Below are 27,351 nucleotides of genomic sequence, written 5' to 3'. Positions count from 1 at the left end.
AAGACAATGGGGGGATCTCTGCACTAAACAGTGGGGAGGGGGAAATCATTGCACAAGACAGTGGGGGGGGTGAATCTGCACGAGATGAGGGGTATCTCTGCACAAGACAGTGGGAGGTATCTCGGCTCAAGACGGGAGGGGTAAATCTATGTACAAGACAGTGGGGGGGGGGGGGTAAATTCCCTAAAAAATGCTGCATTTCTGGAAAGGTTTACACTCCCGCACGCTCCTTGGAAGATATGGAAAGTGTTTCTCAACAAAAATAACTTATCTTGATTTGGGTGTTGGGGGGGCACCTATGTTGCTAAATTACTGCGGGTTTTCCTAACGTTAATCCTCCAAACGCTTTCAATGTGCCCCCCGTTAGGAGCAGGCAGAGTGATTCCGGGAGCCCTGTGTGGGCTCTGTCTCCACTGTGTGAAGCTAGGCTGAGATAGTGAGAGAGCAGAAACGCAGTCCTGTCCTGTCTCCACACTCCTCTTCCCAGCGCCTGGCCGTGTGTCGGGAGATCTGGGACACATTTTGTTAGCAGCCGCCATACATGGCCCTTTGGTAATAGACTAGCCAGTGTAATTTGACACTTCAACTTGCTCCCCTGTATGCTAGTTGATTCACTGACTCACGCACTAACATTAAGTCGGTCTTTTTTTCTCTCCCTCTCTCTCCCTTTCTTTTTTAAATAACTGGGGACACACGAGGCAGAGAAATACCGAGGGCCTCCGCAAAAAAAAAGGGGATTTCTCTTCCCGGGCTCTTTCATTCCGTAAGTAAGTTTCATGTCAATTTCTTGGGATTTCGCACCTTTTCTATGTGTGTGTGTGTGTGTGTATCTCCTTGGCTCTGTGTTGAATGGGGCTCTCTGACTAATGAAACAATGGGGTGGGTGAGTGGGGAGGGGGGTGGGGGGTGTTCTCAGGCACAGAAAGCAGGCTAAGGAGACGTTCTTGTCTGTTCCACCTCCCTGCGATTTCGCAGCCCCCGCTCCGGCTGCTGGTGGAAATCCGTGTAGGGTTTACGCCGGATTCCTGAATCGCCTCTTGTGTTGTTGGCACGGTGAGACACTCGGGCTTTCGCTCTTTTCCTTGGCTAAGTCCCTCCCTGGTGTAGGAGAGCTTTTGGGGCAGCAAGAGGAAGGGAGGGCATTAAAAAAAAGTGATCTGGGTTTAGGCCACTTTGTGTGTGTGTGTGTGTGTGTGTATATGTATGTGTGTGCGACTCTGCATTTATGCAGACAGGCTAACTTCGTGTCTGATGAGGGCTACTTAACGAGTTTAAGCTTAGTTAAGAAGGATGATCAGGGAGGTAAGCTTGCTTTCCTTTCCCTCCCTCTCTCTCTCTCTCTCAGCCTTTATCTCTTTATCTCTCCCTGATAGAACAGTCAAGTCAGTACCAGGGCCCCTTAGTGTAGAAGGGAAGAAACACTCCTTTTTGCATCTGTCCAGGAAGCCAGGGCAGCTAACACACACACACACACACACACACACACAGAGAGAAAGGAGGCACATTGAACTGGCCAGTTCTGCTTTCTAAGCAGGGGAGGGAAATAAATCTCCAGATGACTGTTGGAAGGTGGGGGGGAAGATTGAGAGGAAAACCATTATTTTTTTGCTGTCATCTAACAATCAAAGGAATGTAAAAGCCTAAGAATGTGTTGAGATAAAAGAAAACCTATACAGGGAAATGTTATTTAATTCAGTTCCGAAAGAGTGGAATGTGATGTTGGAAATTGTTCTTTCTGCACCTGTGCTTGCAATTTTGAAATCGTTATGCCTTTAAAAAAAAATGTGTTAATGTTAACCATCTTTTCTGAAATTTGCTAAAAAGAGTTTAACTAATAATTTGCAACGATGTGATTGTGCGGGGATAACAGTTTGTTGCTGTTTGCCATTACTGAGTTTCTGAGGCTATTGCCCACTTTTGTTTCTTGGCTTTATGTGCCCAGGTACCCAGTTAGTTAATTTGTGACGTGCCAGCATTTTAAGGGAATATTAACTGTCAGGGAAATTGATCCTCACCTATCACTCCTGGCCTGTGAAGCTGATGCACTGACTGTCTTCGTTTCCATGAGCAAGAAGCATTTAAACTTGGCAGGTCTAACAAATGCTCCGCCGAAGGAGCGAGGGGAGAGGTGGGAGTGTTGGATGACCGAGGGGTATTTTCTGTGCTCAGATCTACAATGGGTTTGTCTTTTGTGAATGGCACCATTGGGTTTGGAATAAGGATCATTGTGGATCAGATGCTGTTATACTCTGCAGTGCTTGGTTGGAATGATTATTGGTGGGGTTGCGGGGAGTTGTGTGGGGGGGGCGGTGGTCTGTAGAAGACTGGTGGGTTACTGATGCCATGGGTGGCATCTTCTGGTCTTAGCTGCCCTGATTCGGACACGCGAGCACTGGCGATGGAAGCGCTGCTTTGACCTCCACTCTGCTCCAGTTGAGGATGTTGAAACACCACATGTTAAACAAAAGACACAATGCCACTGAAATCTGCAGCAGAGCACGTGCAAGTCCGTGTCTCAGACAGCACCGTACAACACTGAAAGCAACTTGTTCTTGAAGGTAGTGTAATTTCACAGGGTTAGGATCAGGACCCTGGTGTGATGGGCAGTGCTGTTCCCCCCGGTGATGAATGCCGTTTCAATAGGTTACATCTGTGACAGGACTGGGGTGGGAGGGGCCTTACCTAGTATTTCATAGATTCCCCACAGTGCTGAAGGAGGCCATTCAGCCCATTGAGTCTGCACCGATTCTCTGACAGAGCTTCTTACCCAGGCTCCCCCCACCCAATGTATCCCCTTAATCCTGTATATTTACCATGGCTAATCCCCCTAACCTACACATCTTTGAACGTTAAGGGGTAATTTAGCATGGCCACTCCATCTATTCTGCACATCGTGGGACACCAAGGGATATTTTAGCATGGCCAATCCATCAAACCTATTCATCGTGGGACTCTGAGGGGTAATTTAGTGTGGCCAATCCACCTAATCTGCACATCTTTGGTCACTAAGGGGCAGTTTAGCATGGCCAATCCATCTACCTGCACATCATGGGACACTAAGGGGCATTTTAGCATGGTCAGTCCATCAAACCTACACATCATGAGACACTAAGGGGCATTTTAGCATGGTCAGTCCATCAAACCTACACATCTTGGGACACTAAGGGGCAATATGGCACGGGCAACCTACCTAACCTGTACATTTTTGGGCTGTGGGAGAAACCCACACAGACACGGGGAGAAGGTGCAAACTCCATAAAAGTCACCTAAGGCCAGAATCAAATCCAGCTCCCTGGCGCTGTGAGGCAGCAGTGCTAACTACTGTGCCACCGTGAAGCACTTAAGTTTTGCTTTTAAGCAAATGCTGGCTTTTAGCCCCCCTGTGTGCTGGCAGTTTTTAAAATAGATTTTTATAGCATTATATGAGCAAGTGAAACATAATGGGCAGTGGACAGGAATTATAGTATGGGTCCTATTTGACTCTGGAACCATTGATAGCCCAAAAACCAATGAAATTCCCTCATCATTGTCCTGTTACTTTCTACATTATATACACATTCATGTAAACATAGAAATGAGAGGCTGGAATAGCTTGTACAGCTCCTTGAGGCTGTTCCACTATTGAGTCAGATCATGGTTGATCTGACTGTGGCATCCACTCCACTTTCTGGTCTCACTCCTATAACCTTTTGAATCCCTTGGCAATCAAAAATCTATCTAACTCAGTCCTAAAGATATTCAGTGAGCCTCCACTGCTGTCTGGGGAAGAGAATTCCACAGACAAACGATCCTCTGGGAGAAAATAAAATCATCTCTGTCTTAAATGGGAAGCTTCTTTTTTTTAGCACTCTCATCGTTATCATAATGGAAGTCTTTGAGCAATGCATAAGCTGATTAGGGTTAGATCAAGTCCACTGGGATGAGGTTCATCAGCAGCATAATACTAGTACAGATCAGTTGGGCAGAATGGCCTGTTCCTGTGCAGTTAATTCTATGTAAAGGTACAGTGACTACACAGGGGTGAAGAATATTGGATGTTATGGTGGCATTGGTGGGCTTTGTTATGAATGATGGCTGACCATAGGTGGCATGGTGGCACAGTAGTTAGCACCGCTGCCTCACAGGGGCGACCCAGGTTCTATTCCCGCCTCAGGTCACTGACTGTGTGAAGTTTGCACCTTCTCCCCATGTCTGCATGGGTTTCCTCCAGGTGTTCCAGTTTCCTCCCACAATCCAAAGATGTGCGGGTTAGCTTGATTGACCATGCTAAATTGCCCCTTAGTGTCAGCAGGACTAGTAGGATAAATAGGTGAGGTTAGGGCCTGGCTGGAACTCAATGGACCTGGATGGGACCCGGACTGTAATTTCTGTATGCCTGGATGAGACGTAATGGGCTGAATGGCCTCTTTCTGCACTGTAGGGCTTCTATGATTCTACTGTGCAATGTTGGTACTTTCAGTGGACCAGGACAACATATAGGCGACGGGAGTGAACTTTCGATGAAAATGAATGATGGAGTGAACAGAGATAAGGAGGAATTTCTTCAGCCAGAGAGTGGTGAATGTGTGGAATTCTTTGCCACAGAAGGATGTGGGGGCCAGATTGTTGAGTGTCTTTAAGACAGAGATGGATAGGTTCTTGAGTAATAAGGGGGATTCGGGGTTGTGGGGAAAAGGCAGGAGAATGGGGATGAGAAAAATATCAGCCATGATTGAATGGCGGAGCAGACTCGATGGGCTGAGTGGCCTAATTCTACTGCTATGTCTTTTGGCCTTATGGCATCACATTTACAGAAGAGCAGATATTTATACTGTAACATACTGTGATTGATATACTGTGACCTGTGAATGATACTGGCATTGGTATGATTATAGCGAACAATGAACCTTGGAAGAGTAAAATCTGTTTCTGAAGATGCAGGGGAAAAACAGATGGTTGCAGGTCAGGTACAGATGTGTCTTATGTCCCAAGTTGGTTCAGGGTCAATATGTGCACAAGTAGTGGAATCACAAGCGTGCACTTCAGATCCAACCCTGATGCAGGACTGACACAAAGATGCCTGTAATGTATCCCCTGACCATCTGGTATGCCGCACAATACAGTTCATATATTCAACATACTCTCCTTCCACTTTGCAGAGAAGGTGACCAGTGAATTGTCTGTGGGGGTTGACCGCATAGGTGAAGGAGAGTGCATGTGTACTATCATTGACTGAAATAATGTATCACCTGACATAAAGATTGCTGGAGTCATTATTAGATGTGGTGGGGGGAGGGGGGTTGGTGGTATATATAATCATATTTCTGGCTTGAAATATGACCAAGTGAAGTTGAAGTACAAAAGATTATAATTATTCTCCAAAAATGATACTTTGAAATATTGTTGTTCAAGCTTCAACAGTCCCAAGCCCTCCATTTCTTACCGGGTCAGTAGATGTAGCACTGAGTTCTAATAGGTTCCTAAGATTTGCCCCTGGTATGTGATGATTTTAGCTCAGTTGATGTCTGGGTTCCCTGGCAGAATTTATCAGAAAAGGAAGATGCGTGTTTATATAATGTCTTTCATGATCTCTGGACATCAGTCCTTTCCCATCAGTGAAGTATTTTTTGACATGTAATCATTATTGCAATGAAGGAGCCGTGACAGCCAATATGGACGCAGCAAGGTCAACACATAGAAATATCACAGTGTCCTTTAGTGATACTGGTGAGAGCGGTGGGGTTAACACCACCACCCCCTCCCTCCTCCCCCCAGCTATTCATTAACTGGAACATCCAACTGAGAGGACAGACTGGCTTTCTGCTTAATGTCTTGTCCAAAAAAATGGCCATCCCAATAGTTCAGTGCTTTTTCAGAAGTACATTGTACTGTCAGCCTACATTATAGCCTCAAGTTTCAGGAAGGGGGGGAGACTTAACCCACGAACACCTGACTGCTACCACTGAGCCATGGTGAGACACTGTGCGTGAGGAGACTGGGGAGTCTCGGTCCCTGACTTCTGATGCCCATCCTGGGTTCACTGGATACTGTGTGAAAACCAGTTTAAGTTCAGGCAGAATTGGATTCATCAGTCGCCTCTTGTCAGTCAACTAGCTTGTCAACAGACTGCTCTCTGAGTGTGATCTCCTGGGCTGGGAGGAGGAGTGGGGGTGGGGGGTCAAGTTTGGATCTGCAGGACAGGAGGAATAAGTGCTGGTTAGACGCATTTGCCATGCTAAATTCTCCCTCAGTGTACCCAAACAGGTGCCAGAGTGTGGCGACTAGGGGATTTACACAGTAACTTCATTGTATTGTTAATGTAAGCCTACTTGTGACCTTAAAAATAAATAGCTGGACAGGAGAACGTAATTGTTGCTCACGATTCTCCAACCTGTCCTCCCACTGATGCTGCTGTGTTAGTTTTTACTTTTGCCTATGGACAGCAGAAGATTGTTGGTTATGTTTGGTGAGCATTGGGCCATGGAATATTTTCCTTTTGATCCATTGTTGCTGTTACCCTGGTTATAATTAGCCCCCTCCAACACAGAAGGGGGACTTTTGAGAAGTGCAGCTTTCAATGACTGATATGGTTGAATCACTTTTCCGAATTGTCAGGTGCACCAAGTGGTCAAATGCCAAAAGATACGCCTGAATGCTATCTCAAACCTAACCATGGAATGTCCTACTCGCCCTATCCAGGTCTCCCACAGTCTTATACACCTCAATTGTATCCCTGAGGGAAACCCAGAAGAGAAATGCTCACTCATCACCCTCGCATTCTCCAACCCTCTCGCACAGGCATAACCACCTCTGGCTCACAAAGGGCCTGAAAGTCTCCCTTTTTAACCACCACTAGTCTAGGCATTTACACAATACTTTGGGATTCTACCCAATGCATTATACAAGCCTCCCTCCCTCTCAGGCCTTCTCTTTACTTCCTCAAGTTTTCCCCTTTTTCTATCCCCCCCCAACCCCACCATACAAATAGACCCACTCCGCATAAAAAAAAGGACTAATGTGAATAAAAATGGAGAAACTGCAGGGGACAAGGAGACAACAAGCCACAATACAAGGGCAAGATATCACGAGGGGCAACAGGGAGTTGGATGTGAGCCAAACGGGAAGTGGTAGAGCAAGAGGAAAAGGGAACACGTCCTGTCTGTCAGTCCCCAACAAACCTGACCCCAGAATGTTCGCAGTAGGTTCAATACAGACTTTAGCACCTCCAAAGACCATGTTGGCCTCTTCAAAGAGGAAGTGTCAATGTTCAAACTCCTCAATAATTTAGATATGTCAACTGCCATTTCCTGAAAACGTAGGGATCTTGCGCATTAGCAGCCACCTGGCTTATTGCCAGTTCCGCTCACTAGACCCCACCCCAATCCACCTCGAGCTATGTGTGTGCAGACTGTCACAAAGCTGTGATATTAATGGAACCGTACATCATTCCTGCTTTGTACGAGGGCGACCACTGGTAAGCCGATTGGTCTCCTTCATAACCTGCCAGCCACCACCTACCAAAATACACCGCCGCTAATCTTTTCATTTCTCACTAACGTGTCAGTTGACGCACCATTTGAGTATGAGTAGTTGACACTTCCTCTTTGGGAACGCCAGCCTGCCCTCTCCACATGCGGAGGGGATCCAGATTTTTGCCACAAGCTGAACGGTCAGGTTTGAAACAGCAGGCAGGGGCAGGTATCTCCTTACACGGGAATCCGTAGCCGAGATTGAATTTCATGAAAAGTGGTTTAACCGCTGCGAGCAGACTTTCACAGTCGTGACGTGACGTGCAGCATCTCAAATCACTGGCCCTCCAGAAGGCGTTGGTGGTTTTTGCACATTGTGAGGGGTTAGGATGATATTTATCCGCGGGGCGATGGCTGTTGCAAGTAAGAAGCCTGGAGATGTTTTGCTGCCTTTGTAACTCACTCCAGAATAGTTTTGTGGCCTCTGTTACAATGCACAATGTTTGTTTGTGTTTTTATTTCAACACTCCCAGTCAAGGTCATCATTGACAGATGCGTGAAGCGGTGAAGTTGGATTAATTGGAGGGAGTCGATGGACAAGGCAGCTCTTAACTAGTTGGCAGTTGAACTATGCTTGTTCCATGACAACCTAGTTGAAGTGATAAGATTTGTGCAAAATATAACAATATAGATAGATTAGGAAAAGCTCTACGTTGCATAGCAATTAGTTGGACTTTCATCACATCACATGTGCATTGTGTGCCTATAGAATCCTTACAGTGCAGAAGGATTGAGTCTGTACCAACCACAATCCCGCCCAGGCACTATTCCCATAATCCTACACATTTACCCTAGCTAGTTCCCCTAATGGCACTAGAGACAATTTCCCATGGCCAATCCACCTAACCCACACATCTTTGGACTCTGGGAGGAAATCGGAGCACCCGGAGGGAGCCCACGGAAGCACAGGGAGAACGTGCAGGCTCCACACAGATAGTCACCCAAGGCCAGAATCAAACCTGGGTCCCTGGCACTGTGAGGCAGCAATGCTAACCACTGTGCCACCGTGCCGCCCATGTACCACCGTGCCACTATCAAAACACCTTGCCAAAATATATTTTAACATTCAAACCTGCACATTCCCTTCCCTTCATTGTAATGTTATAAAAACAAGCGGAAGCTGAAATCAAACAGAAAAGTTCTCACAGCGCCAGGGACTCAGGTTCGATTCCCGGCCTCGGGTCACTGTCTGTGTAGAGTTTTCACATTCTCCCCGTGTCTGCGTGGGTTTCCTCTGGGTGCTCCACTTTCCTCCCACAGAGGAAAGATGTGCAGGTTAGGTGGATTTGCCATGCTAAATTGCCCCTTAGTGTCAAGGAGAGTGACTATGGTAAATGCCTGGGGTTATGGGGACGGGGCCTGGGTGGGATTGTGGTCAGTGCAGACTCGATGGGCCGAATGGCTCCTTCTGCGCTGTCAGATTCTACGATCTCAGCAGGTCTGACAGCATCTATGGAGAGGGAACAGAGTTAATGTTTCGAGTCTGGACGACCCTTCAGCAGAGCTTCATTGCCTGCTTTTCTGATGGCTTTTACTTGGGCATATTTCATGTTATGCGCTGGAGTATCCGGCCTCCTCTTCCTGTAGAGGACTTTGGGTTTGGAGGCAGAGGAGTACTGGAAGGATGGTGATTTCTTTCCTGAGGTTAGATGTAAGTGGTTCATATCTGCCCCTTTATCAGACTTGTAACCAACCGTGAGGGCTGTATTCACCAGCACTAAATTTCCATCAGTCGTTTAGTGATGAAGTGCCCCAACTGATGGTTGATCGTGCTAGTACGTACCTAGTGGGGGTTCAATTCCCAGCTTGAGTCACTGTCTGCACGTTCTCCCCTCCGGGTGCTCCAGTTTCCTCCCACACTCCAAAGATGTGTGGATTGGGTGGATTGGCCGTGCTAAATTGCCCCTTAATGTGAGGGTTGCTAGCTAGGGTAAATATATGGGGATGGGGCCTAGGTGGGATTGTGTGGTTGGTGCAGACTGGATGGGCCAAATGGTCCCCTCCTGCAGTGTAGGGATTCTACGATTTCAATGAACAATCATCTTGCTCAGTGAATGGGTGCCGTTTCTTGCTACTTTCTGCTCTATAATTTTCTGCTATTTGGGATTCTCCAGTCTTGAGGTCAATGATCTTAGATTTAAAATTAACAGTTGACCTCGCTTCAGTTTTGTGGAAGAATGTTCCAAACTTCTACCAAGTATTTGCTGAGCTATGGTTTTGCTCACTATTTCAGAGACAGCATGGCCACACTAGTGTGTACGCATCTCTCTCCTTGACGATCGAGCAAGTTATGGCTTAAGGCTTTTCCTTTCGTATTTTCTTTTCTCTCCTTCGGAACTCTCTAAATGGCAAATGAACCAGGTACCAACAAGGTTGGTCTCGTTCAAGGCAGAAACTGCCACTTACAAGGCGGTAACTTGAGACATCACTGATTGGAAGGGTTCAGTTTCCGTTTCTTTTCCAACTGTCTGGGGCGGTCACATGCGATGTTGCCTGGAGAGAACTTCCATCTGTTTGGCCTTTTTCCCCTTGGGATGGAGAGAAATCCAGTGGAAAGGGTGTCCCCAGGTCATGGAGAAGCTTCTGATCATCTTGAATGAGTGGCATTTGGGAGGAGACTGGGTGCAGGTATTGGGTGACTCAAGCAAACCTGGAATGTAGGGGGATGGATGGGTGAGTGAGAAATCGAGTTATTTTATATCCCCCCCCCCCCGCCCACCTTTTATTTTTCGTACCATTTTCCTTCTCTTCCCTGGCTGTAGTCTTTTTGTAAGGAGCAGGAGGCCATTTAACCCCCTGTAACAGCTCTGTCAGTCAATGAGATCGTGGTTGACCTGTGATCTGATCCCTTGTACTGCGTATCCCTTTGGTTAAAAAGAATCGACTGTTCTCAGATTTCAAATTAACAATTGATCTGGCATCAATTTTGCAGAAGGGAATTCCACTCTTTCTGTGTACAAAGTCTTTCCTGACCTACAGTTTTCATTGTTGCTATTGGATCGCTTGCTTCTTTCATGATTCTGAAAGTATGGGGCTTGTCAGTGCGTCAAGCAATGATGGAGGCATCACTGTCCAACCCTCTGTTCACATTAAACCCACGTATTTAATTATTATTTCTTTCCTATTCCCTTGTTATGACACAGAGGCTAATCCCCCTAACCTCGTGTCATAATCTGCTACAATTATTTGGGATGGTGTTAACTGTTCTAAATTGATGTTTGGAGGTTCATTAATATAAAGGCCTGATACTCGCTTTAAATGAATATTAACAAGGTATTTTGTTTAAATAACCAGGAGCTTTAACTAAACAAGTAACATATTAACTAAGGTGCTGTTCAAATAATACAAGGAACGTTCATTACCAAAACAGTAATAACAGAATTTTAGCGCTCTCAAAGGAATTATACAACCAGGCTTGATAGAATTTGGAAGCTTTTGGAGTTCCTCTGTAGTTGTCCGCTGTCTGTAAGGTCTTTCTGACTCAATATCCTGCTGTTAGATAGCTGGATAATTCTCTTAAGAGATATTTAAACTGGCAGGGCCAGAGGGCTGCTCTAGGGATGAATGCTGGCTTTTTGACTAGCTGCCTTGGCCTCTGAAGATGTACTCCCAAGATTAAAGTTTATTTATTAGTAACAAATAGGCTGTTCTCTCACGATATTTTCTGGAGGTGGCTGTTGCACTGGCCTTCTGTATCTGCCATGCCGTCGCAATTTTCTTACACCGTGATTGATGTGATGCTGTCGACACTACCAAATTCAAATCTGATAGGCTCTTAACGATGATTGTTTTGTTTAAACTCATAGGCTGGCAGAATGCAAAAGCCTGTTACCAAGTCAACCCTGATGCTCAGTCCTTTTGAAACAAGTGTTGCAACCTGGAGTCTGTGTGTACTCTGCATTTTAGCACAACTCAAAAACCAGCTTTTAAAGGGACCATGCACTGTTTTCTTTCCCTCCAGCACTTTTTTAACAATTCTTTTAAATCTTTACAAACTTCACAGCACCAGGGACCTGGATTCAGTGCCGGCCTTGGGTCACTGCCTGTGTGGATTTAGCACCTTCTCCCCATGTCTGCGTTGGTTTCCTCCTACATGTCCAAAGATGTGCGGGTTAGGTTGATTGGCCATGCTAAATTGTCCCTTAGTGTCAGGAGAATTAGCAGGGTAAAAGTTTGGGGTTATGGGAATGGGTCTGGGTGGGATTGTGGTTAGTGCAGACTCAATGGACTGAATCCAAATGGATTGGCTGTGCTAAACTTCTCCTTAGTGTCCAAAGATGTGTAGGTTAGATGGATTAGGAGAGTAAATGCTTGTACTTATAGAGCCTGGATAAGATACTCTGTTGGGGAGTCAGTGCAGACACAATGGGCCAAATGGCCTCCTTCTGCACTGCAAGGATTCTATGATTCTAAATCAACTTCACAACACTCCCAAGTACTAGGAGTACTTGAGACCGATAATGTCACACTATTGTCTGGCTGACATTAGTTTAACTCAGCAGGGGTTGGATGCAGGAGTTCCCTGACCCTTCTATTGGAGCTACTTATTCACTAATTTACAATGTGAGCTACGTCAGGAACACGCATCGCAAATTCTTTTTCATGTTTTCGCCCATCGTTCAGCCTGGACAGAAAATAAACTAATGGTGTGAGAAGAATTCGGAGCCCTGGGCAGCAGGGTTGGAAGCAGGAGGGGAGATTTTGTTCTTCAGATGTGGAGAGTAAGGTGCCACATTCAGCTCCTACAATTCGGGGACATTTCTGGTTTGATCTCTGTTCCATTGGGAGAATCTCAGCCTGAGCTGTGACCACAAATCTAAAACTGGCCATGAGAGTTCTGGGGCCTAGGTGAAGGGAAATTGGCCAGGGTCCGTGTCTGTTAACCTACAAAGACCATTTCCAGAAGTGGTTGTGAGCTTTAATGTTCAGGCAGCATGGGACTGAGATATGATCCCCTCCCTGGTTGACGAATAGCTTGCTGAGGCCTACTGACAGGGATCACAGTCTCACAATCAGAGAATAGAATCATAGAATCCCACAGCGCAGAAGGAGGCCATTTGGCCCATCGAGTCTGCAATGACTATAATCCCATCCAGACCCTATCCCCAAAACCCCTATGCATTTACCCAGACAGTCCCCTGACACTAAGGGGCAATTTAGCATGGCCAATCAACCTAACCCGCCCATCTTTGGAGGAAACCGGAGCACCTGGAGGAAACCCATGCAGACACGGGGAGAACGTGCGGACTCCACACAGACAGTGACCCAAGACAGGAATCGAACCTGAGACCCTGTCGCTGTGAGGCAGCAGTGCTAACCACTGTCCCGTCGTGCTGCCTCAGTAAGGGATCGACAATTTCATACTGAAGAAATCTCTTGGCTCAAGAGTTGTGAATCTTTGGAATTCTCCACTCTAGAGCACACTTGGGTTGTTGGAAAAATTCAGGATAGATCTTTGGCTACAAAGGAACTGTTGGATGTGGGAATAGCGCAGGAAGGTGGAATCGACATAGAGATTAACTGTGATTTTGTTGGAAGGACGAAATGACCCACCATCATTCCTTATTCCCGATTGTATAGAATGGGTGGTGATCATTGTTCATAAAACACATCCTATAGAGGAAATTGAGATCATTGGATTCAGGTAGAGGTGGAGGCCAAGAAGAGAAACCAAATTCCCAAACTCTGAAAGAAAGTTCCTTCATGTTGGGTGTATCTGGTAACAGTTTTGCATTTTCAGCCAGTAGTCAGCAAGAGAAAGGAAGCCAGTGACTTGCGATAAATTGTCTCCTGTGCCAGGGCATAAAAATTACAAACTTTTTTCTTTCATAGAATCCATTTGGCCCATTCAGTCTGCACTGACACTCCAACCCCTGTATGCACAAGTATTTACCCTGCTAATCCATCTAACCTACACATCTTTGGACACTAAGGAGCAGTTTAGCACGGCCAATCCACCTTAACCTGCACATCTTTGGAGTGTGGGAGGAAACCCACACAGACACGGGGAGAATGTGCAAACTCCACACGCACAATCACCCGACGCCAGAATTGAACCCGGGTCTTTGGTGCTGTGAGACAGCAGTGCTGAGCACTGTGCTGCCACATCGTCCTAAGTCTGTGACCCTTACCCAGGCCTGGGGAGACTTGAAAAAGGCATGGCCTCCCTTTGAGGTCTTAGATGACCCAGTTATCCTGAGTTGAATGTAATATAAAAACAGTGCCTACATGCAAAGTGTAGGATGAAAGAGCATCAGGTTAAGCTGAAATGTTTCTGGTTGTTGAATGTGGTGGGGATTGGTTTGACTGTCTGCTGGAGGATCTAGTGTGAGCCAGGAACTGGCTAAACTTGACTTGTTCCATACCGAACAGGTTGTTATTAATAAATGGAGTAAGTGGCTGGAGGAAGAAGCAAAGCAAAGTGGCCTGGGATGAGAAGGAGCCAAAAAGATGTTGAAAAACATTGAGGAAGGAATGAAGAAATTCGGACAAGTACTAATTGCCGGGGTCAAACTGAAGCGAAGGCTCAGGGAAAGCAATGTTACGTTCTAAAGTAGCCCATCCTTAGAATGCCTACAGTGCAGAAGGAGGCCCAGCATAACTAACAGTAATGTTCCAGTCGCTTTCTTAAAAAAAAGTCCCAACAAAGAAATTCTTTCACTGCTTGATCCATTAGATTTTCTCACTATCCCAGTGTTGTGGGTGCATCCTCTCTCTCTACGCTGTGTCTGCTTTAAAGCAGCTTCAGTCTCCCAGGCGACAATAGGGCCGCAGGAGTAAAGAGGACTAATTGTGTGCAACAGGTGCAGAGTTCGACGCTGGCCGCCTCTGAGCCACTGAACATTCATCAAATGGGCACCAGGGGCTGTGTTCGCTCTCCTCTTCATCCCCCACCCTCCCTTCAGTTGCAGGGTCAGAAGTGTTTGATATGCAGCCTGGCTCGTAAAATGTGAGTTGGGTTGCATGTTCTTCCTGCTGGTAGCTAGCGGCTTACAGTCCGGGAATAACCCCTCACCATGAAGAGGGGGTGGGAGAAACCTTCCACTTTCCAACAAACTCTATTCCTTATTTTTTTTTTCTGGAGATCTCAGTCATTACAGGAACGGCTGCAGTCACACACCTGCGCCTGTTGAAGAAACCACTGCAATGAGAGCTGTGTACTCTTGACTGGTGTTGTATTGAGTGAACCTACTTGTTAAGGTTTGAATGGGAAACAATACTCTGTGCTGTGTGAATACAGTTTCTGAAATGGTATTGGTTAGACGCCTGGCCTGCTGGGTAAATGACAATGATAAACCTTGAAGTCAAAGAGCGCTTCTTATAATGGAAGCTTCTTTTTCCTCCTCCTTGTAAATCATCTTATTTGATTTGTGGCTGCTGTTGGCATCTGTTCTTGGTCTGTATTAGATCCTAAGGTTCAGTGGGCTTGTTCGTCCTCCTTCGCTGTTTAAAGTCTTCATTCTGTCTCTGGGTGAGGCCCACCAAGTTTAAACTCTGAACAACGGGGGAATCTTATTCGGAGTGCATTAGATTATTGTCCCTTCTGAAAAATCCAGCCTGAGGAATTCTGTCTACCAGTGAGTTTGCCATTACGTTCCTCTAACTTGCACAGTGGCACAGGTGGTTAGCTCTGCTATCTCACAATGCCAGGGACCAGGGTTCGATTCCCAGCTTGTGTCACTGTCTGTGCAGAGTTTGCATGTTCTCCTCATGTTTGCGTGGAATTTGCACATTCTTCCCGTGTCTGCGTGGGATTCCTCCAGGTGCTTCAGTTTCTTCCCACTCTCCAAAGATGGGTTGGTTAGGTGCATTGGCTATGCTGAATTGTCTCCCTGTGTACCCAAACATACGCTGGACTGTGGCACTAGGGGATTATCACAGTAACTTCACTGTGGTGTTAATGTAAGCCGACTTGTGACACTAATAGATAAAAGAATGTTGAAAATCTTCCATTTGCAATTTTTGAATTGTAAATCCATGATAACTGTGTTTCTAATGGGGATTGCAGCACCACACCTGGCAAGAGAGTGTAATTACAGCGTGACCAGTTTACATAGGCATTTTAACATGAGTGTTGAGCAAGGAATTTGGGCGCCCGGTTTCTATTGGAAATGTGGTCTTTAGAAATGATAATGGAAATATCCAAATGCAAGGACTTGCCTTTAAATGGAGTCTGAATTACATCTGTGCGCCATCATACAGTTCCCCTCTGAGCCTCAAGACTACCTGTGATTCTTTGGAGTCACTACACCAGATGAGGGGAGATTGACTAACAATCCTTCATGACATGCATGTTCAGTAGCATGTTTCAAAGCATCGGGGGATTAAGACAATGAGAGCTAGCCATATCGTGCTGGGATTTTCTGACCTCGAGAACCTCTTTCTTTTTGAGGTTGGCACACTCACTGAAAATCTCACCTGTATTTCCTGTAACCGTGCCCCCACCCCCCAATCTGCAGTTATAATGGATTTGATAGTAGAGGAACTACTATGCTTTGCCACCTCTTTCCAAAGGCTATAACTGCAGTGTGATAAATTTACCTGGACAGTTAAATGTGGACATAGGAATCCACTATGGAGATATGAAAATGAAACACTAAACATGAGGCTTTAAATTGTGGATTGTATTATATCACTTCAGTTAAGGAAGCCCACCAATGCCTCTAGTTTCTTAGAAGGCAAAGGAAATTTGGCACGTCAGCTACAACTCTCACCAACTTTTGCAGATGCTCCATAGAAAGCATTCTTTCCGGTTGTGTCACGGTTTGGTATGGCTCCTGCGCAAGAAACTACAAAGGGTCGTAAATGAAGCCCAGTGCGTCACACAAACCTGCCTCCCATCTGTTGACTCTGTCTACACTTCCTGCTGCCTTGGCAAAGCAGCCAGCACAATTAAGGACCCCATGCGCCCGGATATTCATTCTTCCACCTTCTTCCGTCGGGAAAAAGATCCAAAAAATTGAGGTCACGCACCAACCAACTCCAGAACAGCTTCTTCCCTGCTGCCGTCAGACTTTTGAATGGACTTACCTTACACATTAAATTGACCTTTCTTTACACCTTTGCTATGACTGTAACACTACATTCTGCACTCTCTCCTTTCCTACTCTATGAATGGTATGCTTTATCTGTGCACAAGAAACAATATTTTCACTGTATACTAATACTTGTGACAATAATAAACCAAATCAATTCAAAAATATCACCTAGTGCTTCTGTACTCCCCTGCCTCCTAACACTGCATCAACCAAAAATTGCATTTGCTCGAGTCCTGTGTATAACGCAGTGGAAGGCTGGGATTTGTATATGAACAGTTTATTGTGACTATACCTTGTCACTTAATCAATAGGTGTTTGGGATCATAAAAGTGGTGAAATCTAAGCAAGGCTGCTTAGAAAGCAGTAGAAACTCGTAATGCACTGTAATGGTTTAGGGGGATTAGAAAGGATGAGTATCTGTTAAATGTTATTATCCATTAACCACTGTGCATGCTTAAATGAGAATTGTATTCTTTTTGAAATTGTGGTTGTGATATCTACTTTTTTTTTACTGGCTATGCGAAGTGTGTTTGGAAGAAACTCTCTTCTATCATCTTCCATTGGGGTAAAGATACAAAAGCCTGAGGTCACATACCAACCGAGTCAAGAACAGCTTCTTCCCTGCTACCGTCAGACTTTTGAATGGATCAACCTCGCGCTAAGTTGATCTTTCTCTACACCCTAGCTATGACTGTAACACTACATTCTGCACCCTCTCCTTTCCTTCTGTACTATGTACTCTGTGAGCAGTAAAGTGTATTTATTAGTCACAAGTTGGCTTACATTAATACTGCAATGAAGTTACTGTGAAAATGCCCTAGTCGCCACACTCCGATGTCTGTTTGGGTACACTGAGGGAGAATTTAGCATGGCCAATGTACTTAACCAGCAGGAGGAAACCGGAGCACCCGGGGGAAGCCCACGCATACATGGGGAGAATGTGCAGAATTCGCACAGACGGTCTTGTTTGCTTTGTATAACGCGCAAGAAACAAACTTTTCACCGTATCCCAATATAAATTAAATGAAATCAAGCTGACAGATGTGGGCCTTAAACAGAGATTGGCTCAGTGAGGTTAGGCTCAGGTGTTTGGATACAACAGAAATTAAGTGCTAAGCTAGTTTTTCTTATTGATGGATTGTGGGCATTGCTGGCACGCTCGATATTTCGTCATCCCACCTGATTTCCCAGGTGATGGTGAGTCGCCATCTTGAAGAGATGCAATCCGTCTGGTGAAGGAGCGCCCTTCGCTCAGGTGGGGAGTGGCAGGATTTTGACCACCATTCCAATGGGGGGGGAGTGATAAATTTGCAAGGCAGGATGGCTGGTGTGTGACCTGGAGGGGAACCTAGGTGCCCCCAAACAGTGGCTGTATTTGTCCTTGAGTGGTCGAGGTCACGGCTTTTTTAAGATGCTGTCGAAGGAGCCTTGGCAAACATTTGTTTGTGGGGCTCAAACCCAACTTTGTCGCAGTAGCCCCGGTAGGTTTTAAACCCAGCTGTTGTGCTTTGCGCTGAGCTGCTCTGCTGAAAACATTGATGCTCTGTGCTATTTTTGAATGGCTATTAGATTATCCGAACAGTACTGTGCACATGGGAGGCCACTGCTGACAAGTGAGATGTGCTATGATGTCCTTGGAGACTGTCTCCTCATAAACGCTGCAGGAGCCCCAGTGAGTTGGAATCAGCTGAATTGGATTTATTATTCCAACTTGACTCGTGTCCCATTTGTAATGACGGCTGATTTGGGTCGACAGTAGTGACCCTGGGCTCTGCTGAGCATCCCGGTGGTACGTGTGTGCTTCTGCTCCAGGAGCGTGAGGTTAAACCTGCAATGCTTTCTGATGCTGTTCTTTTAAAGTATTATATCTTTTTATTAATCTCACAAATAGGCTTACATTAACACTGCAATGAAGTCACTGCAAAAATCCCCACACCCGTTCGGCTACACTGAGGGAGAGTTTAGCGTGGCCAATGCACCCTAACCAGCACGCCTTTCGGACTGTGGAGGAAACCAGAGCACCCAGAGGAAACCCACGCAGACATGGGGAGAATGTGCGGACTCCACACAAACAGTGACCCAAACCGGGAATTGAACCCAGGTCCCTGGCGCTGTGAGGTAGCAGTGCTAACCACTGTGCCAAAATACTCATCTGATATTTAGACTGGTCTACCATAAGCTTTCCTTTGGTTTGACAAGCCCCTCTTGGCTTCAGAGGACGGCATGGTGGCACAGTGGGACCGGGATTCGATTCCCGGCTTGGGTCACCGTCTGTGGGGAGTTTGTACGCTTTCCCTGTGTCTGCGTGGGTTTCCTCCAAGTGCTCCAGTTTCCTCCCACAGTCTGAAAGATGAACAGGTTAGGTGCATTGACTATGCTAAACTTAGGCATTGTCATAATAACTTCATTGCAGTGTTAATATAAGTCTACTTGTGACACTAATAAATAAACTTTTATTTTCCCTCAAGGCACTGATTGGTACTTGAATGCCTGTCCTGCATCTCGCCCCAGTGACTCTGCCATCAGCTCCGAATCACAAGACTTGGCAAGGTGTTCTGATACTCCTTAGAACAGGATTCACTGTAAAGATATAAATAGCGGTGTTATGTATGTTGAGATTTGCCCCTTTAAGGGAATGGGTCAGGTGACCTGGGACTCGAGCTCCATCCTGGATGGAGCCTGCTTCGCCAGTCTTGTGCTGACTGTGCTAGGAGAAAGACATATTAATAAGCTGTTCCAGTTAGTTTACTACCACTGACCTCGTGCGCTTTAGTTAATCACAGTATCAGACCTCAAACATAATAAACGAGAATACTGCTTTGGCAGTAAGCAGCACTCTCATCTCTCGAGTTGGCTGTGGGTTCAAGGTGATAGAATACATTATGGAATCTACAGTGCAGAAGGAGGCCATTTTGGTCTATTGAGCCTGTAGCAACAACAATCCCACCCAGGTCCTATCCCCGTTACCCCACATATTTACCCTCCTAACCATCCCCTGGCGCTAAGGGGCAATTTAGCATGGCCCATCAACCTAAGCCACACATCTTTGGAGTGTGGGAAGAAACTGGAGGAAACCCACACAGACATGGGGAGAATGTGCAAACACTGACAGTGACCCAAGCCAGGAATTGAACCAGGGTCCCTGGTGCTGTGCTAACCACTGTGCCACCACCCTCCTCCCCAGTGACTGAACCAAAACTTGCCCCTCGATCAGCATCACTGAAACAGATGACCTGGTCCTTATCTCCTTGTGGCCACATTACAACGGTGATTAAGTTGGCTTAATCTTCTGGGGACAAGGGTTTGAATCCTGGTGTGACCTACACGTGACTCCAGCAATGTGGTTGACTCTCAACTGCCCTCTGAAATGGCCTAACAAGCCACTCGAGGGCAACTAGGGATGGGCAATAAATGCTGGCTCGCCAACGATGCCCATGTCCCACGAATGGATAAGAAAGAAATTCAGAGTTGGCTGTAAGGTGCATTGGGCCATCCTGAGGTTGTGATAAGGCACCGTGTGTTTTCCCAGTGCTACCTCAACACAGGGCAGGAGTCAAACCTGGAACCAGACACGGCCTGCACCGTACGGTATTACACCCAGATAATTATTCTACAAACCTGAGCAAATTGTATCTCATTTGTTTAACATGCTGCAGGTCAGCGCCGCAACAGTCTTGGTGTCAAACTATGCTGAACTGTACTGATCCTGAGTAACACATTCTAATGAGGGATGTGTTGGTTTTATCAAAGAAGTTGGAAGGTAACAGGATTTCTCAAATGAGGAAGCGGACGTCAGAGGCTGTGGTTGCCTCACGGAAGAAATCATCCTTGTTCAAGATGTTTTGTCTTTAACTGTGTGAGGCGTTAATATGTTGGTCCCCCCCACCCCCACTATAACCGCTCGAGTTCCCAGTCACAGGCAGGATGCTTTTGTGAGCTACCAAGATTAAATCGGAGGGAGCAGCACTTTTGGCTCCAAGCAGCCAGCTTCCATCAATATTGACAAAGACCTGGAGACAATTCAGCTACCTATCCATAATTAGCAGCACGGTGGCACAGTGGGTTAGCACTGCTGCCTCACAGCGCCAGAGATCCGGGTTCGATTCCCGGCTTGAGTCACTATCTGCGTGGAGTTTGCATATCCTCCCCGTGTCTGCGTGGGTTTCCCTCGGGTGCTCCGGTTTCCTCCCACACCAAAAAACGCGTGTGTTACTGGCCATGCTAAATTGACCCGAGTTTCAGGGCGATTGGCAGGTTAAACATGAGGGGTTGCTGGGATAGGGTAGGATTGTTGTCGGTGGGCCGAATGGTCCCCTGTACTGTAGGGGTTCTATGAATTAGCGGGCTGTATCTTTTCAAAAACATATTAATTTATTAGTGCCATACATAGGCTTAGATTAACACTGCAATGGAGTTACTGTGAAAATCCCCTAGTAACCATACTCCCACGCCTGTTCGGGTACACTGAAGGAGAATTTAGCACGGCCAGTGCATCTAACCAGCATGTCTTTTGGACTGTGGGAGGAAACCGGAGCTTCTGGTGGAAACCCATGCAGGCATGGGGAGAATGTGCAGATTCTGCACAGGCAGTGACCCAAGCCGGGAATCGAACCTGGGTCCCTGGCAGTGCTAACCACTGTGCCACGATTCATGTTGTAGATTTGAAGGCTGAAGATGGTTGTTGGAATATTTTGATGACGCCTTTAAACAAGATCACTCTAATTTAAGGGGTATCTCGCCATCTGCAGTGAAGGAAACTTCCTTTTCTTCCTCAGCTGTGTGATGAGATGATTTACTTTGGACCAAGTTGCCATCAATGGTGTACACCAGGCACTCTCCAGTGGCAGTGAAAACCATTCATTGGCTTTTTGAATGAAGCAAATGTGACTTTTGCAAGCAGGCAATTGACTCGCCAAGTGCTTCAGAAACTGGACACCAGGGAGTGTTACATTTTAGTGTTATACAGACTCCTCCTCGCCATGTTAAGTACTGCCTAGATTAACAATCAGTGAGAGCATTAGGAGCCGGGCTTTGATGTGTTTGCTTCCAGAAGCCCCTGTTAGTGTGATATCACTCGCAAGGATATTAAATAGGGCCACTGGACTATTTTGAGATGGTCTTGAGATGGCGTCTTCCTCGGCTAGCAGGGAACTCAAAAAAAAAGTTGCACGAGATTCAGAAAGAAGGCAAGATTATTTTCTTTTGCGCCTCTGTTGTACCACCCGATACCAGGAGTTTGGCTTCATTAATGTGTGCACTGAAGACCCCAGTGTAGAGAAGGTTAATAAATCCCCAATTACCTGATCTTAGCCATGCTGTAAGGGTGGAGAGAGAGACTGATTTATTCAGCACTCTGAATGACACGGCAGGGAGTATCCCAATTGCTGCAGTCTTCCACTGCAATCTATAGGGGTATTGTAGTGTTGATGGATGGTTCTATTGAACAGTCTCTTTAATTAATTTATAAGCTACCTCATGAACTGCAATGAAAGAATATTCAGAAGCCCTTTTCTTTTTGTTAGTGATCTAGGTTTTTTTTCCGTAGCATCCCTGCAGTGCAGGAGGAGGCCATTTGGCCCATCAAGTCGGCACCAACTCCCCAACAGAGAATCTTGCCCAGGCCCACCCCCTGCTCTTTCCCCATAAATACATGCATTTCCCATGGCCAATCCACCTGGCCTGCACATCTAGGGACACTAAGGGGCAACTTAGCATGGCCAATCCAGCTCGTCTGTGCAGCTAGAGACACTAAGCAGCAATTTAGCACAGCCAATCCACCTAGCCTGCGCATCTAGGGACACTAAGGGGCAATTTAGCATGGCCAATCCACCTAACTGGCCTATCTTTGGACACTAAGGGACAATTTATCACATTATCCCAAAATGTGCAGGCTAGGTGGATATAATAAGTCTTCAGAGACAGAGGTCCGTTCACCAATATCCCTTTATTTACTAACTCGAACTGAGGTACACAGAGTGCTGTCAGTCAACAGTCTACCTTTGGGCGTGCCAGAGGAACTGACCTTCCATGTTAAGTACTCCCTGATTGGCCCATTGATTGGATCAGGCAGTTCATACTCCAATTGGCCATCCTCGATGGCCTGATTGAAGTCATTACAGTGGATTGGCTAAGGAGCAATTTACCATGACCATTCAACCTGACGTGCACATCTTGGGGCACCTTGAACTCTGGGCACCTGGAGGAAACCCATGCAGACATGGGGAGGATGTGTAAACTCCACCAGACAGTGGCCTGAGACCAGAATTGAACCCGGGTCCTTGGCGCCGTGAGGGAGCAGTGCTAACCCACTGTGCCGCCCTTTTAGTTAATGAATCAAAAATATTTAGCACATACAGATGTCTTGCTGTAGCCCTCACAGTGCTTTGCAGAGGCAAAACAAGTTCAAGGAGTGGTTTACTTTTGACCTGAAGCCTGAAAATGGCTGGCACATTCCAATGTTCAAAGTTCCCTGTCTGAGTAGCAATCACACTGTATGAATGGCCTGAGACTGTCTGTTTACTAAGAAGTTAAACTCTGTGGCCCCATAATGGAACAAAGTTCCACCTCAGCCGAGTAATGCACTGTGCCTGACATGGAATAGCATTCCTTTCTTTCGCAAGCATGCATCTTCTATTGTACGCACAGCTTTGGGAGCTCCAGCTATTGTGTATTAGCTATAGCCTAGTAAGGTATCACATCTTTGTACATCCCTTGTCTTAGGAAACCTCAACGGGAAAGTCATCGTAGCCTCCTATCAGTTGTGAAATTGGTCTGTCTTATTTTTCACCATATTATCTCCTCAAGCTGAACCGCAGCGAAACCTCTTGACCAACTAACTCTGTTTCCCAATTTGCCAGAAGGCTAAATGTAGAGTAGGCTTTAAAATGGAGAAGGAAGTTGTATCAGGTGGTGCGGTGGTCAGCACGGCTACCTCACAGCGCCAGGGACCCAGGTTCTACTCCAGCCACGGGTCTGCGTGGAGTCTGCACATTCTCCCCGTGTCTGCGTGGGTCTCCTCCAGGTGCTCCGGTTTCCTCCCACAGTCCAAAAGATGTGCTGGTTAGGTGCATTGGTCATGCTAAATTCTCCCTCGGTGTGCCCGAACAGGTGCCAGAGTGTGGTGACCAGGGGAGTTTCACAGTAACTTCATTGCAGTGTTAATGTAAGCCTACTTGTGACACAAATAACTAAGTTAATTCTTGCCTGCTGTGTTAGTTGTATTTTTGTCACACGTTTTGTCAACATTTCTGCATCAATTCCTCAACCCACGTTTCTATTGGGATCTGTCTCTGAAAACTTGTACGTTTTTCTAACTGTGGATTTTGTAGCTGTCTCCCTTGGCCCAGTTATCCCAATCTCTCCAGCTTGGTCTTGAACCCCTATATCATAGAAAACTAGTTTAGAGCAGGTGATGGCTGAGTGGTATTATCGCGAGACTATTAATCCTTTCACTGTGGGGAGGGGAGGGGAATGTGATACCAATCCACATCAATGCATTGATGACTTGGGATGGGCATTGGCAGAGGGCTTTCCAGTTGGCACCAGAGTCTGATGTTTGGCAGTGGTCCTGATACTAAACTGGGTCCCTCGTGAAACTGCCCGCCATGTGCCCGTCTCAGACACTGCATATCTAGCAGTGCCACTGCTGCTTTGTGACTGCTAGTGGCATGCAGGCTTTTTTGTTTGTTCATTCGTGGGACACTGAGCTTCACTGGCTTCCTGTTTGATCCTTGATTTTGATTTGATTTGTTATTGTCACATGTATTAGTACACGGTGAAAAGTACTGTTTCTTGCACGCTACACAGACAGAGCATACCGTTCATAGAGAAGGAAAGGAGAGTGTGCAGAATGTAGTGTTACAGTCATAGCTATGGCGTAGAGAAAGATCAACTCAATGCGAGGTAGGTCCATTCAAAAGTCGCAGGGAAGAAGCTGTTTTTGAGTCGGTTGATATGTGACCTCAGACTTTTGTATCTTTTTCCCGACGGAAGAAGGTGGGAGAGAGAATGTCCGGGGTGCGTGGGGTCCTTAATTATACTGGCTGCTTTGCCGAGGCAGCGGGAAGTGTAGACAGAGTCAATGGATGGGAGGCTGGTTTGTGTGATGGACTGGGTTACATTCACGACAGTCCATAATCCCTTGCAGTCTTGGGCAGAGCAGGAGCCATACTAAACTGCGATACAACCAGAAAGAATGCTTTCTACGGTGCTTTTGTAAAAGTTGCTGATAAAGTTGGTGTAAAATCTTGTTCAGAGGGTGGTTGGGAGTCAGCCGCATTGCTGTGGATCTGGAATCACATGTAGGCCAGGCCCAGGTAAGAAAGGGAGATTTCCTTCCCTAAAGGACATTAGTGAATCTACTGATGAACCTACTAGTATACTGGGTAAGACCAGATCACTGGTAATGTATATTGAGTTTGAAGTGGTTATATTTGTTCACTGTTTACTTGTGTCACTGCTGAGTCTGCTTTGCTGTCCTTCCATTGGTAACATTCCCATCTGGGTGCAGTTGAAGGTCAGTGGGCATTGTAAACCTAGCCAGTGCAGACCCACAGCCCTTTCGAGTGAGGGAGTTTCTCCTCATCACTGCCCAAAATAACAATCCCTTATTCTGAGACTGGTGACCCCTATTCTGGACACATCAGCAGAAGGAAACATGCCCTCAGTCTCTTCTCCATAAATATACTTGAGAACTCTTTATGTTGCGATGGGCTCACCTTTCATTCTTCTACGCTGTAGGGAATGTGAGCTTACACTACTCAATCTCTCCTCATGGTTATTTGTTTGAGTTATAAGGAGAGGCTAGATAGGCTGGAACTTTTTTCCCTGGAGCCACAGGAGGCTTAGGGGGTGATCTTATAGAGATCTATAAAATAATGACAGAATCCTACAGTACAGAAGAGGCCCTTCAGCCCATCGAGTCTGCACCAATGCATGAAAGGCCCTGATCTGCCAACCTAACCCCACCTGCCAGCACTTGGCCCATAGCATTGAATGTTATGGCGTGCCAAGTACTCATCCAGGTACTTTTTAAAGGATGTGAGGCATCCCACCTCCACCACCTTCCCAGGCCGTCACCACCCTCTGAGTAAAAAAAAGTTTCCTCAAATCCCCCTAAACCTCCCACCCCTCACTTTTAACTTCAGAGAGTTCCCTCGTAACTGAGCCTTCAACTAAGGGGAACAGCTGTTTCCTATCCACCCTGTCCATGCCCCTCAAAATGAGGGGTGTAGATCAGCTGGATAGTTAACATAGTTTCCCAAGGGTAGGGGAGTCTAAAACTAGAGGGCATAGGTTTAAGGTGAGAGGGGATAGATACAAAAGGGTCCAGAGGGGCAATTGTTTCACACAGAGAGTGGTGAGTGTCTGGAACAAGCTGCCAGAGGCAGTAGTAAAGGGGGGTACAATTTTGTCTTTTAAAAAGCGCTTAGACATTTACATGGGTAAGATGGGTATAAAGGGATACGGGACTAGCTTAGTGGTAAAAACTGGGCGGCATGGACAAGTTGGGCCTGTTTCCATGTTGTAAACCTTTATGACGGGACAAACCTCAGAAAGTGGAAATCGACCATGAGTATATTGAATTGCGGAGCAATTTGAAGGGCTGAATGGCCACCCCCCTGCTTCTATTTCTTGGAATTTTATGTCGAGTACAGCAGCTAATTCAATTCTGGATTTGGCCATTACTGTGGGTCTGGAGTCACTCACGTGCCGGACCAGATAAAGGCGACACATATCCTTTCCCCCAAAGGGCATGAGCAAACCAGGTGGGTTTTTGTTTTAACAACAATCCAGCAGTTTTGTGGTCACCATCACTGGGGCTATCTTTTTTTCTGGGAGAGATGAACTCCAGATTGATTTAATTAATTGAATCTAAGTTCCCTGCTTGCTGCGGTGAGAATTGAACTTGCATCTCTGGATCATTAGTCCATGCCTCTGGGTTGATAGTCAAATAACGTAGCCGTCAAGCTACTGTACTTGATTAGTAATCTTACTCATGTGGCTTTGCTTACAATCTGCTATCTTCAATCTGTTTTAGTTGTCACTTTGTAAATCATTACACCGGATTAAAGCAGTCACTAGCTCTCGGAGCTCAGGTAGTGTCTTGTGTCTCTTGCTTGCTTGCTTGCTTGCTTTCTTATCCTGCTGCCTGTGTCTCAAAACCACGGACGGAGATATTGAGTTTCATGTTTGCTTTTCTCCCCTTCTCCCTGTTAATACCCAGTAAACAGTAATTAGTGGAAAGTGGGTGCTATTGAAACCACTAATACATGCTGTCATAACTCATCACCGCTTTTCTGAGTTTTAAAAGACAAATCCTTCTCGAGAATGCTTTCTCATTTATTTTGCACTCTGCTGCTCTCCTGCGCACTGCCCTGCAGTTCCACGTGGATGGTTGGTGTTTGAAGGCTATTCGACTCTGTGATGCATCACAATTGCATTTTACCCAGCATTCACCTGGCAGAGCTCAAATCTCATTGAGCGGGATATAACTTTCTTCCTACCCCTTCCTCACCGGGGGCACTGAGCCCCATTGTGGCTCTCCTACCTGTGCCCAAAATGCCATCTGATGGCTCACCACAGCTTTTTAAAGTAAAGTTTTTAAAGTTTATTTATTAGTGTCACAAGCAGGCTTACATTAACACAGCAATGAAGTTACTGTGATAATCCCCTGCTTTGCATAAACAATTAGCAACCTCCCTGGTGTGTATGCCTCAGCCATTGACCCAATAACTCACTGAGCCAGCGACTGCAATCTCCCCTCCGATCCCCACTTTATAGTTACCATCCAACACCTGGCTCCC

The 27,351-nt window shown here is 46.2% G+C and overlaps 1 protein-coding gene across 9 annotated transcripts in view; it reads left to right on the top strand.

Annotated features, from left to right (window-relative positions):
* Window positions 1-608: 608 nt before the first annotated feature.
* The window catches only part of zmiz1a (zinc finger, MIZ-type containing 1a), a 407,283-nt gene continuing 380,540 nt past the window's right edge, over window positions 609-27,351 (top strand). For 8 of the 9 annotated variants that reach the window (XM_080215834.1, XM_080215832.1, XM_080215829.1 and 5 more), the window contains exon 1: window positions 609-763. The gene's annotated coding sequence lies outside the window, so the exon portion shown is untranslated. Of the gene's footprint in view, window positions 768-27,351 lie in introns of all 9 variants that reach the window. The other variant, XM_080215828.1, reaches the window with a different exon arrangement.

This window comes from Carcharhinus amblyrhynchos, chromosome 31 (genome assembly GCF_965287045.1).
Source record: "Carcharhinus amblyrhynchos chromosome 31, sCarAmb.v2.hapA, whole genome shotgun sequence".
Lineage (NCBI taxonomy): Eukaryota > Metazoa > Chordata > Chondrichthyes > Carcharhiniformes > Carcharhinidae > Carcharhinus > Carcharhinus amblyrhynchos.
The sequence above is the reverse complement of the archived record's forward strand: the minus strand, read 5'-3'. Positions and strand labels throughout refer to the sequence as shown.